Below are 15975 nucleotides of genomic sequence, written 5' to 3' on the forward strand. Positions count from 1 at the left end.
GGTCAATGCTTGATTATTCACACACTATAAATCTAACACACCCCTTATCAATTTTATTAGTTGTAGCTGTGTTGCTTACAACATACCAATGTCTGCCTGGCATGATTTTACCCTTCTACGGTTTTAAATGTAACAGTAGCACACCTATATTTACCCAGTCCTGTTGATCCTCTGTTACCAGTTTTGTGGACTTCCTAGAGAACAATTTGCAGCAGAAGCTGCAGACTGCATCATTTATTTTTGAATAAGTGAGCAGCTCCACTTACATTTTTTCCCCATTTGTTAACTTTCTGTAGGTGTAGTGGAAGCTTCGGCCATCAGGTTTTTCAGGGAATGTGAAGTTTTCCTTTATAGGCAGTGGCCCTCTGCTTACCAGATCAGTCCTTTCTGAGTCAGACAGGATAGATGACCACATCAGTGGATGCACATGCTGGGAAGTGCTCCTCGCATGCAGATGAAGGACCTGATGAAAGATGAAAATAATAATAAAAGTTAGCCATGTTAGATGTCAAATTAGAAGGTAATGCAATTGTCTGTCAAAAACAAAGGCATATATTTATCCATATAAATATAATGATCTGGGATTGTTGAAAAATCATCATCAGCTGTAGCACTGGCACTTGGGGCAGGTGGCGTTGGTTGTGCCCCACGTCCAAAATATTTCAACAGTGCTCCTAGGGAAGTTTCATAAGAGTACATATTTGACAGAATATTTGACAAAATATGTTATTTTCTCAACACAAATTATTATACACCGCAGCAAGCCATCTGTACTCCTAAAACAACAACTCTTAATCTATAACTAGCTAACTGAGGCATAATGATATTGGAATATAATAGCAAAGACCCCAAAATTGTAGACTAATGTAAATAATGTTAAGCTGTTACAGTACAAAGTTTATGGAACAGAAGCTTATTTTTATTACAAAAATATATACCCAGGAAAGTTATTATTACACAGAAGACAAAAACTTTAATCTAAAACTTGCTAAGTAATATGTTGTACTAATAATATATTAAGATGTCAAGGGTATTTACGGACGATTAATCAAACTTTCCTAAAAAAGAAGATATGCTACATAGGCTATGTTAACTAACTAGCCAGCTAATGTTAGCTCATAACTTAGCCTAGCAACTTAACATACCTTTATCGTGCTGTTTTTCCTATTCCTCTGTTTTCTTCTTTTCCTTTTCTCTGCACCAGAGGATATGTCTTTTTGTGACATTGCTGTTTTGCTGTCTGAATGTGCTTGCATCCTGCAGCCCGCTAACATAATATTGCATTTACAGTTTTTCTCAATCGATTTGGTACATTTCTCCAAACTCAGGTAACTGCTCTCAAAACAGTTAACACAGCAAACTAAACACACTCTTATGTTGGCGAAACAGTTAAGTATTCACTGCACAATGAAACACAGCATTTTATTCTAGTAATGCATTTATTAAAATTCAATATTAACACCAAAACTAAAAGTGTGTTCTCTGTTGATTTGATAACAAATTCAGCTGAAGATACACAAAGAAATAAATGCAAATACATGTTTTTCATTAAGTTCTTTAATGACGAGTCCAGGTGTATTACAATGAGTTGTCACCCCACAAAAAAAAAAAAAACTGCATTCATTGAATCAATTAATTTATTGATCATGCCTCTCAATTACATCTGGCCAGAGAATTTCATCAACATCACAGCAAATGATTTCACGAAGTCATGCATCGTGGGAAAAACGCCTTGAATGCTGTATCCATCCTTGACATGCTTGTGCCCCAATATCTCCACAGGCCTCTTCCATCGCTTGAAGAAGACTTACTTGGTTGTAAGGGTTGTGGTCATGTACTTTCCATCTCCAAGAGGAGAAGAATTCCTCAATTGGATTCAGGAAAGGAGAATATGGTGGAAGGAACACCATCCTGAAACGTGGGTGATTCTCAAACCACTCTCGCGACTAGTGCTGAATGGTGGAATTGGACATTGTCCCAAACAACTACAAAATTCCGCACCATTTGCTCCTGATCACCCCAGTGGAAAGAGGATTTCATTGAGGAGATTTAAAAATGTAGGAGCCTTGCTGTGTTGTATGGTCCCAAGACAGCATTGTGTGCCACAACACCAGTTGTAGAAATTGTGGCACAGAGAGTGATGTTGCCTCCTCGTTGTCCAGGGACATTGACTGTAGCACTGACGGCCGATCACATTTCTCCCTCTTCTCCTTTTTTTGTGAAGATTGAAGCCTGCTTCATCAATATACAGGTACTCATAATGAGTTGCACTGCTATCCAACTCCAAGATTCTCTAGAGTAAAAAGAACACAAGGTACAATACAGTAAGTTAGTGTTTTACAGTAATGGCATTGATTGCAGTCAATACTACTGTGAAACTGTTGCTGAAGTTTGAGTTCACACTTTGACGCAGCAGTATACATAGATATGCCTAAATCTTTTCACTTACAGTAGCATGGAATAGTTTGACACATACTTAAAATTCAGAAAAAATATATCTTTGTTTTGACAATAAAAGTGCAGTAATTGGGTTGCACATACTTGAACAAACTGGAATCGCAACTCCTTCACTCTAACGGAGTTCCTCTCAAAGGGCACTTTGTATACTTGCTTCATTCGGATTGAATTTCTCCTTAGAACACGATCAATTGTGGAGAGACTGCATTGGTGGATATTGTGGAACAGTTGATTGTCCTGTGTTATCCTTTGCTGAATTTCTTTGAGGCGGAGGGTGTTGTTCTGGACCACCATGTCAACAATGGCATGCTCTTGTTCAATTGAAAGAAGTCTTGTTCGTCCACCTGAATGTTCTCGAACTTCAATTCTGAAAAATGTTTGGACAAGCAGGAACATTTACTGTAGAAATCTAGACCTATGTCAAACAAGACTACATGGACTATCATTGTAGAAGTAGAATGATATAGTTACTTACCGGTTTTCCCTCTGAAATGTGCGGATAATTGAAGCCACTGTGGATCTGTTTATATTGGGCTGAACTCTCTGCCCAGCTTCTCTCAGTGAGAGACCATGATTTATGACATGGTCAATCAGTGTGGCTCTGATTTCATTTGAAACACGCGTGTACCCTGTCCTTCTACCTCTCCTCCCTCCTCTTACACCTTGCCCTCCTCTTACACCTTGCCTTACACCTTGCCCTCCTCTTACACCTTGCCTTACACCTTGCCCTCCTCTTACACCTTGCCTTACACCTCGCCCTCCTCTTACACCTCGCCCTCCTCTTCCTCTCTGTCCATCTCTTCTTATATGTTCTACTCTTTCTCTTCCACTATACCATTGCCCTCCAATCTATCCATCTCTTCTCCCTCTACTCCTCTCTCTTCTCCTCTTCCTACATCCTCAGCTCTTCTTTCTCTTTCTCCTACATCCTCAGCTCTTCTTTCTCTTTCATCCTCAGCTCTTCTTTCTCTTTCTCCTACATCCTCAGCTCTTCTTTCTCTTTCATCCTCAGCTCTTCTTTCTCTTTCATCCTCAGCTCTTCTTTCTCTTTCTCCTACATCCTCAGCTCTTCTTTCTCTTTCATCCTCAGCCCTTCTTTCTCTTTCTCCTACATCCTCAGCTCTTCTTTCTCTTTCATCCTCAGCCCTTCTTTCTCTTTCTCCTACATCCTCAGCTCTTCTTTCTCTTTCATCCTCAGCCCTTCTTTCTCTTTCTCCTACATCCTCAGCTCTTCTTTCTCTTTCATCCTCAGCTCTTCTTTCTCTTTCATCCTCAGCTCTTCTTTCTCTTTCATCCTCAGCTCTTCTTTCTCTTTCTCCTACATCCTCAGCTCTTCTTTCTCTTTCATCCTCAGCTCTTTCTTTCTCTTTCATCCTCAGCTCTTTCTTTCTCTTTCTCCTACATCCTCAGCTCTTTCTTTCTCTTTCATCCTCAGCCCTTCTTTCTCTTTCTCCTACATCCTCAGCTCTTCTTTTCTCTTTCATCCTCAGCTCTTTCTTTCTCTTTCATCCTCAGCTCTTTCTTTCTCTTTCATCCTCAGCTCTTCTTTCTCTTTCATCCTCAGCCCTTCTTTCTCTTTCTCCTACATCCTCAGCTCTTCTTTCTCTTTCATCCTCAGCTCTTCTTTCTCTTTCATCCTCAGCTCTTCTTTCTCTTTCTCCTACATCCTCAGCTCTTCTTTCTCTTTCATCCTCAGCCCTTCTTTCTCTTTCTCCTACATCCTCAGCTCTTCTTTCTCTTTCATCCTCAGCTCTTCTTTCTCTTTCATCCTCAGCCCTTCTTTCTCTTTCTCCTACATATTCAGCTCTTCTTGCTCCTTCTCCATCTCCTCTTCCTCTTCTTTTCCCTCTACCCTGTCCACCACCTCTCACTCTTACACCTCTTCCTTTTCCACTGCTCATTCTTTTTATTGTCTTTTCTCCTCATTCATCTTTGTTCTTCTTCTCTTCCCCTTTTGTAGTTGTTGTAATTAAGACAGCTGTGTGAACAATTAGGAAATTGGCTTCTTCTGTGTTGAGTGGATTATTAACTCATCAGATATCAATTTGGGGTTAATTGAGGACATAAGGTGTGCAACTGACTATTTTACAATTCATAGAGTTTTGTTTGTTGTGTTTTGAAAATGGTACCAAAATGCTTGTGATCTTTGTGAAGACCAATGAAAAAGCTGCAAAAGTTTTTCCTGGTATATTAAAGATTTGGTTGGCTGTATGAACTGTTGTGATAACATTAGGGAATTTTGTGCACAGTGTTTTGAGAAAATTATGCTTTTGATTTGTAATTTGTATGAAATGAAGGAAAATTTACTATCTGTTTAGGACAATTACGCAGTGTACAGATCACTGTGTTAAATGTTTTGAGAGCAGTTACCCGAGTTTGGAGAAATGTACCAAATCGATTGAGAAAAACTGTAATATTGCGTTTTTGTATAATTACCATTGTCCATTGATAGTATAATCACAAAAAAAAATAAAAAAATAAAATCAAGCTGTCATTTCATGTGTTCTTGGGGGCCACCGGGGCCCTAAGCAGCCGCTTAGTTCGCTATGCCTTGGGCCGGCTCTGTATACAGCTTTACAGAAGATCATACTGCAATGTCCAGTGAGCAGCTTCATTGAATATCAAACCTTAATGCTTTTGTCTTTCAGCCCCCAGTGAGCCACAGATGATTGCGTTTTATTTGTAAGCTCTTGCCAACGGAAGCCCCAAACCACCAGGATGGGGCAAATATCTTACAGTTTTTCTCCATTGGTTTGGCTCATTTCTTGAAACAGAAATTATGTTCTCAAAACAACATGGACAAACCTCCAAACCACTTGGCAATTGTTCACAACAGAATTGAATTTCTCATTAATTTCATCAAATTGCAAATGTCTAAGTACATTTCTCAATGTCTCAGTACATCTTTGCAAATGATTAAGTACAGGTAGCCTACATTTGGCACAATTTCCAAGTCAATAGATTTTGTTGATCTAAACTGATTGTTGATTCTCAGTCTAATGGTTGTTCGCTACAAAACGTGTCAGCGTCATTTCATTGTTTAAGTCATTACATGCACAATAGTCTGTTCAATTGTCAAAATTAGTCAAGAACATAATACCATGAATACATATATGAATCCCTTGGAACATTTGATACATTTATTACAGCAATTGACAGTCAGGTGAAACTAGAACTTGACTAACGAAGGAGGAGTTTCACACATCTCAGATGACCAAGCACTGTAGGCTGCATATAATTTTCATTGTTGTTTGTTTTGTTGCAGTATATTATGCTGTATACATTTTCTTTTTACTCTGATGTATGGACGTTACTTTATGTGTGTGAATGATAATGGTTACAATTTCATTGGCAGTATGAGTGCAATGTGTGATGTCAAAGCTTGGAGGCTACTCTTACCCTAAAATCCTATTTCTTTTTTTCAGTTTTATACACAATTGTATTCTGTTAGCTAGACACAAAACAGTACAGTCAGTAACCATTGTCAATGAAGGACTGGGCTAAGACTGAAAGGTGGACATGAGGGATATTTCAATGGTCCTCTGCCATTGTGACAAAACATCTAAAAATTTTGACTTTGCAGTGCTTACACAATGCCAAAGGGACGAAGCTGACTGTTTAAATGAGAAGGAAATTTAGTTTGAAGCGTGAGTGAACAGTTTTGGGAGAGATATGAGCTTTTGCAAGTGAGCTATAGTGTTGTGCTGAACTGTAAGACTGTTTTGCCAAATGATCTTAGAGGTTTGAGAATGTAATTTCTGTTTCAAGAAATGAGCCAAACCAATGGAGAAAAACTGTAAAGTCAAGGCAGAGACAGCTTCCTGCCACGTCCACACATGTAGACCAACATGTGTGTGTGGGCCGGGGGGGGTTAGTGTTGGTTATTGGAGGAATGGTGTGAAGTAATGCATTCGTAAGACTGCAAGACACGCAAGTAGACGTCTGTATAATCGCGCAGCAATACCGTTATAATAAATAATCGGAGTACAAATATTATTGGAATTGGATCAAAAGACTTCAGCCCCAGAAGCCCCGGCTTAACGACGCCAAACTGTTTTCAAGTCAGTTTTTCCGGACTCGGATCACTTTTATTTCTGCAGAATCTTCGTGTATTTTTGAAAATGAAAAAACTCTGTATTTTGTTCGCTGTAATTGTGCTCGTGTTTGGTAAGTCATGAATCTTATTGCTCTCTTTTTCTTTCTTTCTTTCTTTCTTTCAACAGTAAAGAACAAGGGACGCGCAGTACCGCGTCATTCCCTAAAAAAATAAATGTCCCCTTTTCAGGACACTGTATTTTAAAGAATTTTGTAAAAATACAAATAACTTTTCAGATCTTTATTTTAAAGGGTTTAATCAATGTTTCCATGCTTGTTCAATGAACGATTAATGAACATGCACCTGTGGACTGTTCTTCACAAGACAATCTAATTCACCAGAAACAGTGAACAGGGCTGCGTCATAAAAGTACAAAATTATCAATATTTTATCGCCATTTATTTAATGCCTCTACCGAAATAACAACAATGTGTTAAACAATGATTGATTGATAGATAGATAGATAGATAGATCAGACAGACAGACAGACAGACAGATCAGACAGACAGACAGATCAGACAGACAGACAGACAGACAGATAGATCAGACAGACAGACAGACAGACAGACAGACAGATCAGACAGACAGACAGATCAGACAGACAGACAGACAGACAGACAGATCAGACAGATAGATCAGACAGACAGACAGACAGATCAGACAGACAGATAGATCAGACAGACAGACAGACAGACAGACAGACAGACAGATAGATCAGACAGACAGACAGACAGACAGATAGATAGATAGCAGTGGCGGCTGGTGATAATTATTTTTGGGGGGCGCATTGTTTATTTTAGAGGGGAGGGGAGGGGTGGCAAAATACAAAGCAGAAACAAAAAAGCTATTTTGATCTCTTTTTATTTACATTTCAGACCAACAAAGTAGAAACAAAAAGCATGTTTCCTACTTGAACATAATGTTGCTCTCCTTTATATACAGTCCCTTTCCAAAAATTTGAATATCATGGAAAAGTTAAATTATTTTAGGAATTCAACTTAAAATGTGAAACTAATTTTATAAAAAAGGCTCATTGCTTGCAAAGTGAGATATTTTAAGCCTTGATTTGTTATAATTTTGATGATTATGGCTTACAGCTTATGAAACCCACGAAATCAATTTTTGAAAATTAGAATATTACATGAAATCACACTGTAGTAGTTACACGGTAATCCCATGGTCATTGAACCAGGTTTTGGTTATTTTGGCAGTGTGGGCATTTGAAAATCCTGCTGAATATCATCTTCATCTTCATAAAGCATCTCCATAAAGCTTTTCTGCTGAAGGAAGCATGAAGTGCTCTAAATGTCCTGGTAGACGGCTGCATTGACTCTGGACTTCCAGGACATTAGAGCACTTCATGCTTCCTTCAGCAGAAAAGCTTTATGACATTTAGATTTTGTGGGTTTCATAAGCTGTAAGCCATAATCATCAAAATTATAACAAATAAATGCTTGAAATCTCTCACTTTGCAAGCAATGAGCCTATATAATATATTAGTTTCACATTTTAAGTTGAATTCCTGAAATAATTAACTTTTCCATGACATTCTAATTTTTTGGAAAGGGTCTGTAGGTCTCTTAAGTGAATTCTCGTTATCTCCGACGAAAGGGTCTGTACATTTCAGACCAACAAAGCAGCAACAAAAAGCATGTTTCCTACTTGAACAAAACAATGCTCTTCTTTATATACATTTCAGATCAACAAAGCAGTACCAAAAAGCATCTTTCCTACTTGAACATAAATTTAGCTCTTCTCTCTTTCTGGCCAGCAAATTTCTCAATTACTCTCTGGTTAAAGTCAGTCATCGCTGTGACAAGTCTCTTTTCCATGGAGAGCAATGCCAGTGCATTCAGCCTCTCCTGGGTCATGGTGTTTCTGAGAAAGGTTTTAATTCTTTTCAAGTCTGAGAAGCACCTCTCAGCTTCAGCCGTGGTCATGGGTGTGGTTATGAGAACTTTTAGGAGAGTCACAGTTTCGGAAAAGACTTCTTCAAGATTATTCTCCATAAACAGCTGGAATAGGTCCACAGCACCACGGCAGGCACAGAACTCTTGCTTGCTGTAGATAAGACTGAGCTCTGTCTTGAGCTTGCTTCCACTGAGCATCGGGTACGCTCTGATGGTGCTGCTCAATGCATCGTCAGGAAAGGTATCCTTGTACTCGTCAAACCTGTCCCCCTGCAACAAGGTGGCACAGACAAGGTGCTCTGTGAAGGAGAAATGCTCCCTAGTGTGTCCCAGGATGGTGTCACAGACCTATAGAGATAATTAAACAATATATAAATGTAAGGTAGTAGCCAGTCATCATATACTCACCCTCATGTTTTTTTTAAACCTGTATGAATTAATTTCTTCTGCTGAACAGAAAGGAAGATATTTAGAAGATTGATACCGTGAGAAATTTACATTCTCAGGAAAATAGCCACTTATCAGTTAATCGTTAATCGATCGATAAGGTCAATCAACTAAAGATTAATGAATTAATCGATAACTTGCATCCCTAATTTGATCATTTATGTTGCCAATTTATTATTTTTGGGATGCTGTTGTATAATATTAAAATGATGATTTTTGTACCAAACTTAAAAAGTTTTCTTGAGTCTGTAGAATATGATATGCAGGCAGGACATTTCTGCAGCACAACAATATTGTAAAATAGTATTTTGACTGATTTCTATAACAAACTCACCTCTGCTCCAATCCTTTCACGTTCTTCCGGACTGAGCACCCGGCGTCTCTTTGTTGGCTGAGAACCACTGTTTTGTTCACCAATGGAGTGGAGAGAGTTTCTGCAAAGGACAAAGCTAATTTATTACAATATTGGCAAAAGAGAGAGTTAATAATGAAAGAGAAACCAAATAATGATCATATTACAGGAATACAGTTACCTGATCTTTTGTATTTCCTGTTGGAACTGTTGGATGCTCACTTTGATATGGACCGAATCAATGTTCTTCTTCTGGAGCTTGGCATAGAGGAAGTCTACATGTGGCATGATGTGGTGATAAAGTTCCAGAAAGAACTTAAAATCATCATCCTCCAGTAGCATGGCCAGGGCACCTGCTTCTCTGACAGTATTGGGGTCAAAGTCACCTGAGTCTTGTATGCTCTCAAAACAGTGAATGAGATCCTCTCTGTGCTCAAAAACTGTATTAATGGCACGGCTATGAAAGTTCCATCTGACATTGCTGGATCTTGGCAGTCTATGGGCAACCACTTTATCCAGAAAACATGTCCGCTTGGGTGACTTAGAAAAAAAGCTGGCAAATCCACCAATGATAGAAAAAAAATTCTCGTCTTGGATATGTGAGACGTGGCCTGCTGCATAATCAGGTTGAGCTGATGAGCGTAGCAGTGGATATAGTGGGCATTTGGATACACATCTTGTACTTTTCTCTGTACACCTGCAGTGGCACCCCTCATCACGCTGGCTCCATCATATGCCTGGCAGATGAGCTTACTTTTCTGATCCTCGGGAGGATAGAAGCAAGACGCTCTTTTAGTGCAGTAGCAATGGACTCAGCTGTAGCTGACTGCTGAGGATGAACTCAAAAATCTTTTTGCACGTTATTTTTGTCGTCGATGTAGCGCAAAACAAGCACAAGCTGGGCCAGTGTGGCAATATCTGTGGTTTCATCTGCCAGTGCCTGGATTGATAAAAAACTACTTGTCTGGACTTCTTTGATTATTTCTTCTCTTGTAACAGATAACATACAGTCCAGAAGCTCGTTCTGTATAGTTTTCGACGTTCCCTTAAATACAGTAGCACTGTCAAGATGCTCTTTCAATGCTCCATCAAGAGAGGCCACAAAATCCACCAATCCATGAAATATACCAGGGTTATCTGAGCTCTCACTCTCATCATGACCACGTAAAGCCAACTCAAATGCTCCACAAAACTTTACACAGTCTATTATCCTGGACAGTATGTGTCGATTTTTTGTCACCTCTTCGTTGTGCCTCCTAATGCCAATCCTGTAGCCTTCGCCTAGTTGTTCCACAATGCTTACTTTGCCCAAAAACTTTAATTTCACGCTATTCTCAAGATGGCTGCGGCTACTTTCATGACGTTTGCATTTGTCAGATAGATGTTTGAGGTCGCTTACCCCCGTAGTTGTCCACAAAACTTCAGTGCCGACACTTTGAAAAAGAAGACAGGGAAAACAAAACAGGGCATTGCTAACATCACATCCAGTCAGCCAGCTCCGTTTCTCGTAACAAGCGCGGGTAAAGCTCCGTTTGTAGCTTCGTCCTCTGTCACTTGCCTGCTGCTGGATGTGTAAATCTGGTTGTTCCGGTCCGAGATCCTTAATTTTTTTTTTCTTCAAGCGAAAGTCTTGAGAAAGGGTTTTTTTGTAAATAAATAACAGAATTTGGATTAACTGCTGCCATTGCGTAATAAAAAGTGATCAGCCTAGTAGCAAGCAAGGTTATTTCCCGCCGTGTACAGTTGAATGACAGGTGACGAGAACCAATCAGATTGGATAAAATAACATGTATCCAATTATGATTGGCCAGGGACGCAACGACTTGCGCCCCGAGGAGGATCTTTAAGAAACCAATCAGAGACCAGCTTCAGGTCACATGCTGCCCGAGAATTTGTGTACTCACATAGACACCCATGTGTCCGGCGTCCCTCGCCCATGAAACGTATTGAAAAACATAGTAAATAGTTAATCAATTAAAGACAGTTTTTATTAAATTCTGAGGCTCTTACTACCAGCCGGCACATGAGTAAACTATTTTTTATTTGATTATTATTTCATTTTAATATAATGTTTTTACACATGTTAATTTCTGAAATGTTGATGGGGGCGGCGCCCCAGCGCCCCCTATGGACAAGCGGCCACTGATAGATAGATAGATAGATAGATAGATAGATAGATAGATAGATAGATAGATAGACAGACAGACAGACAGACAGACAGACAGACAGACAGACAGACAGACAGACAGACAGACAGACAGACAGACAGATAGATAGATAGATAGATAGATCAGACAGACAGACAGACAGACAGACAGACAGACAGATAGATCAGACAGATCAGACAGACAGACAGATAGATAGATAGATAGATAGATAGATAGATAGATAGATAGATAGATAGATAGATAGATAGATAGATCAGACAGACAGACAGACAGACAGACAGACAGATAGATCAGACAGACAGACAGACAGACAGACAGACCGACAGACAGACAGACAGACCGACAGACAGATAGATAGATAGGAAAGTAAAGGATAGATAGATAGATAGATAGATAGACAGACAGACAGACAGACAGACAGACAGACAGACAGATAGATCAGACAGACAGACAGACAGACAGACAGACAGATCAGACAGACAGACAGACAGACAGACAGACAGATAGATAGATAGATAGACTAATTGTGTTTGTACAAAAGTGGCCAGAACAGTAATGCGTGTTTGTGATAATTAGCCAAAGCAAAAGGAAGTTATATAAGGACACTGCAACAAAAATGTAATCCCCAAGTTTTTAAAATAAATAATATGAGACGATTTTGAATAGGTTCTAGGTTGTGTGCTGTGTAAAACTGTTGTCCCATAATCCAAAATGGCGGCAGCGCTACCGGTCCGTGTACTTTGGTCCATTCGTTTTTCCTTTTTTAACCTGTAATCAAAAATTAACGGTTGTTGTATTTTTAAAACGCAAAGTTGAACACCAAAATTTGAATTTGAACTGCAAATGCTGCAGTTAAAAAAAAAATAAAAATATATATATATATATATATATATATATATATATATATATATATATATATATTGTATAATAAATAAAATAAATATATAAGAAATATTTATTTTTATATAATAAATAAAAAATAAATCTTGACATATTGTTTATGACTTTTTGCCCCTTTATTAAACATTTAAAATATTCACAAATTAATATGGAAAATGTCGATTTTACTGGTATTCTAAGGCCAAACCAGGAAATTATATTTTTCCGCAGTGCTGAATGAGAAGAGCATGTCTCTGGAACAATACAGAGAGGTGATTTAGGCTGTGGGCGATTTTTAGGCTAATAATAATAATGACAATTATTAATGGCGTTTATAAATGAGTTCACTTAAGACAGTAATATGTGTATCATAAAATAATTAATTTTTATATAACTTAACATTTTACAGGTTTTGAAATGTTTTTGTTTTAGGCTTTCTTTTTATATGTGAAGTTAAATATAAGCATTGTAGGCCTATATAAGGAAAATAAGTTTGTGAATATCGTTTCACCAGTCTAAAAACGAATAAAGAAGAAAGCATGTTTTTCATTATTCAATTAGGAGTTAAAAAGGAAAAGGATTGGACGCAAAAGTACATCGACCTTAGACTTAGCCTATCCGTGCGTGACGTGAGCTGAAGGGAGGGAGTGTCTGTTGTGAGTTTAGGGGGCACGTCAGCCAGACCTGTAGTGGGTGTGTGTGAGTGTGTGAGTGTGTGTGTGAGTGTGTGAGTGAGTGAGAGTAGGCTACTGAACCGAAAGAAGGATCTGAAGTACCGATGTTTCGGGTACAAAAACCGCCGAACTGATCCGAATCCAGCCCAATTTTTATCCACCCGCCCAAACCCATTTTTGCCCGCAAAAAAGATTGCAAAACCGCCCAATCTGGCAACCCTGCCTTTATTGTTTCAGCTTTCTGTTATATGGTCCAGAAAACCACATTCCACTGGACCCTCACCAATGAAATAGTTCTTTACCTTATATGGGGGTGACATACATGTTTGAAGCTATGTGTGAAACGTGAGTAGAGAGACAAAAACAGATTCCTAAAGAACACATCCTTTGAACAAGGAGAAGCTTTGCTTTGTGATGACACAGCAAGCTACATCACCCAGAGAAGTTGTTGAGAAGCCTTAATTATTCCACAAAATGTATTCATATAATTTATATTAGATCAAATATAGTCCTAAAGAAAATATTGATTATTTTAAAAATGTATTAAAATATGTATTACACTGATTCTTGAGACTTGGGACAAAACACGTCCTGCAATTGTAACTGCTATTAGGTTTAAAAATGAAAATATTTTTAATTGTAGATGTTACTGAGGGATTTATAATAGAATGTATTTAACACAATTTTCCCTTCAAATTCATTTAATGATTATTATATCAAATTTATGGCACTTATTGTCTTCTCACTACATCTAAAACAGTGTGTCCACAGAGAAGGGTTCAATCATTAATATGCAATAAAATGGATACAAATTTGTTTTTAATTATTAAAAAGAGCTTGTTAAATCAAAAGCAACTCTTAATAATATCTCATATCAGAGCAAGGTTGTTTTTCAACAGCACATGCATGTTTCAAAGTTGTGTCCCCACTTTTTGTCAACACTGTCAGATTAAAATGTAAAAAAAGATCAGCAATATCAGGGGCTGCTGTCACTCTGAAAGACCCCTTGCTACCTTCCACCTCTGCAGAGTGCATCAATGTCAGACAGGCTCTGGTAACTTTTATAGTTTTAGAATATCTTAATGTTAATATTTCCTGTGTCACAACCATGATATGTCAACACCCTCTTCCAATTTCTGAGGAAATTATTTGAAATGTTTAGATAATTTTAATCTCCTGAAGTTGGTTCTATTAGCATCTTGCATAAACAGAAAAAACAAAATGTCTGTCTGACTGTGGTGACGGGCCAATGACGGAGTTGATATTCAATGTGAAGTCGTCATGTTTTCGTGGTTATCAAGTATATTTTAATTATATGAAATATAGAAAGTGTTTAGTTTTTCTAATAATGTATAAATACTAAATATGTGGCATGACAGCATATATTGCTTTTTTGGATTGATAGTCATCATCTCTAGCTGAGTTAGGGTTGAGGGAACATAAGGCTGAGGGAACATAGACACTCCCCTCTAGCATAGTATAGGCAAATATGATTAAAGATATTCAGAGTGCTGTTGTGTGTTTCAGTCCAGCATGGCTAGGCAGCATCTCGCATTGGAGGAGCGTAGAGGGAGGAACAGAGAGTCTCAAATAAAGCAAAGGGAGAAAATCAGTACACAGCCAGAATTAAAAGAGGAATATCTAAGACAGGAGAGACAAAGGTGGAAACAGAGAGTTGAGGAAGGAAAAATAAAGCAAATCAAGGATTTCAGTGAAAGAGAACAGAGGAAAAGGAGAAAGAACTGGAAGCATAGCCAGAGAAAATCAAGAGTGCAAAGACAGACAAACACTCAACCATTGGAAACACCCTCAGATAGTCCATCAAATTACTTGAATGAGACACAACACACGAGCAGGCTGCTGCAGGGAAAAGAGAAAGTCAAATCAAGGCAGATACTGTACATTCTAGAGAACATAAAATAATAAAGACCAAATTCATAAAGGCCCAAGAAGAGAACCACAAATTAAGAAAGCAGATATGGCGCATAAAACAACACACAAGAGCACACCATGTGAATCACCAAGAACCACCACAGAGAAAATTATGCACCGTAGAAATTTCAGCTTTCCTTCAGTAAAGAACGCTCTCCTGTTCCACAATGTTCTAATGAAAGATTTCAATGAAGGAAAACAGTCACCACTTCAGAGATCTCATGCAAAATCTAAGAACCTTCTCTTGTCAGGGAGGATTCTTAAAAAATACCGGCTGCTATACAAAATGAGGCAATTTGGTCTGACACACAAAACACTAAGGCCAAAGTAATCCAAAGTCAGAAGGCCCACTTACCTTCAAACAATCACTCAAACAGTCCAAAACTTATTTTGTAATTCTGCACGTATGACCATTGACAAACAAGACACAATTACACGAAAAAAGAAGTTGACCAAGCAACACCCAGACTGAGTGCATCTTCTGCACTTTTCGCCCCTTCTATGTCACAGCACCCAAACAGTCTGATCCAAAGACCTTTCAGTGCCAATACCATGAAAATGCAAAGATGATGCTTGAGGTCTTGAGAGAACATGGGGTTACTCAGAGTAGCAAGCTTGAGGATAGTTTTGAGCTTATTTGTTGCTCTCCTCCAAGGCATGCATGTCTCCTGCGCATTTGTACTCGCTGTCTTCACAAAAGCACACCTATTGCAGCACAGCAAGAGCTGAACAATGTTGAGTGGCAGCAGTGGGAATGGGTAAAGTACCAAGTGGCAGGTGAATCTCACTACAACACTACACTTGTGAAGCATACTGGGACCATAGCAGAACTCATACGGCTGTATGAACACCTGTTGCACAATGAGACAACAACACGTGTGTGTTTGGTTAAAAATCAGTCCAGAGAATACTGGAAGATGATAGACAACTGTGATGCAAACAGTGTAATCATGCATGCTGACTTTGCAGAAGCATGGAAATGCAAATATAGCTCTGAGGAACAGTCATGCCATTTTGGTCAGAACCTCCTTCAACTCAATCTGCACACTGGCATGTACTA

At 38.6% G+C, this 15975-nt stretch overlaps 1 protein-coding gene across 2 annotated transcripts in view; it reads right to left on the bottom strand.

Annotated features, from left to right (window-relative positions):
- The window catches only part of LOC127639896 (uncharacterized), a 269802-nt gene that overhangs the window by 84444 nt on the left and 169383 nt on the right, over positions 1 to 15975 (bottom strand). The window lies entirely within an intron of this gene.

Source organism: Xyrauchen texanus, chromosome 48 (assembly GCF_025860055.1).
Source record: "Xyrauchen texanus isolate HMW12.3.18 chromosome 48, RBS_HiC_50CHRs, whole genome shotgun sequence".
Lineage (NCBI taxonomy): Eukaryota > Metazoa > Chordata > Actinopteri > Cypriniformes > Catostomidae > Xyrauchen > Xyrauchen texanus.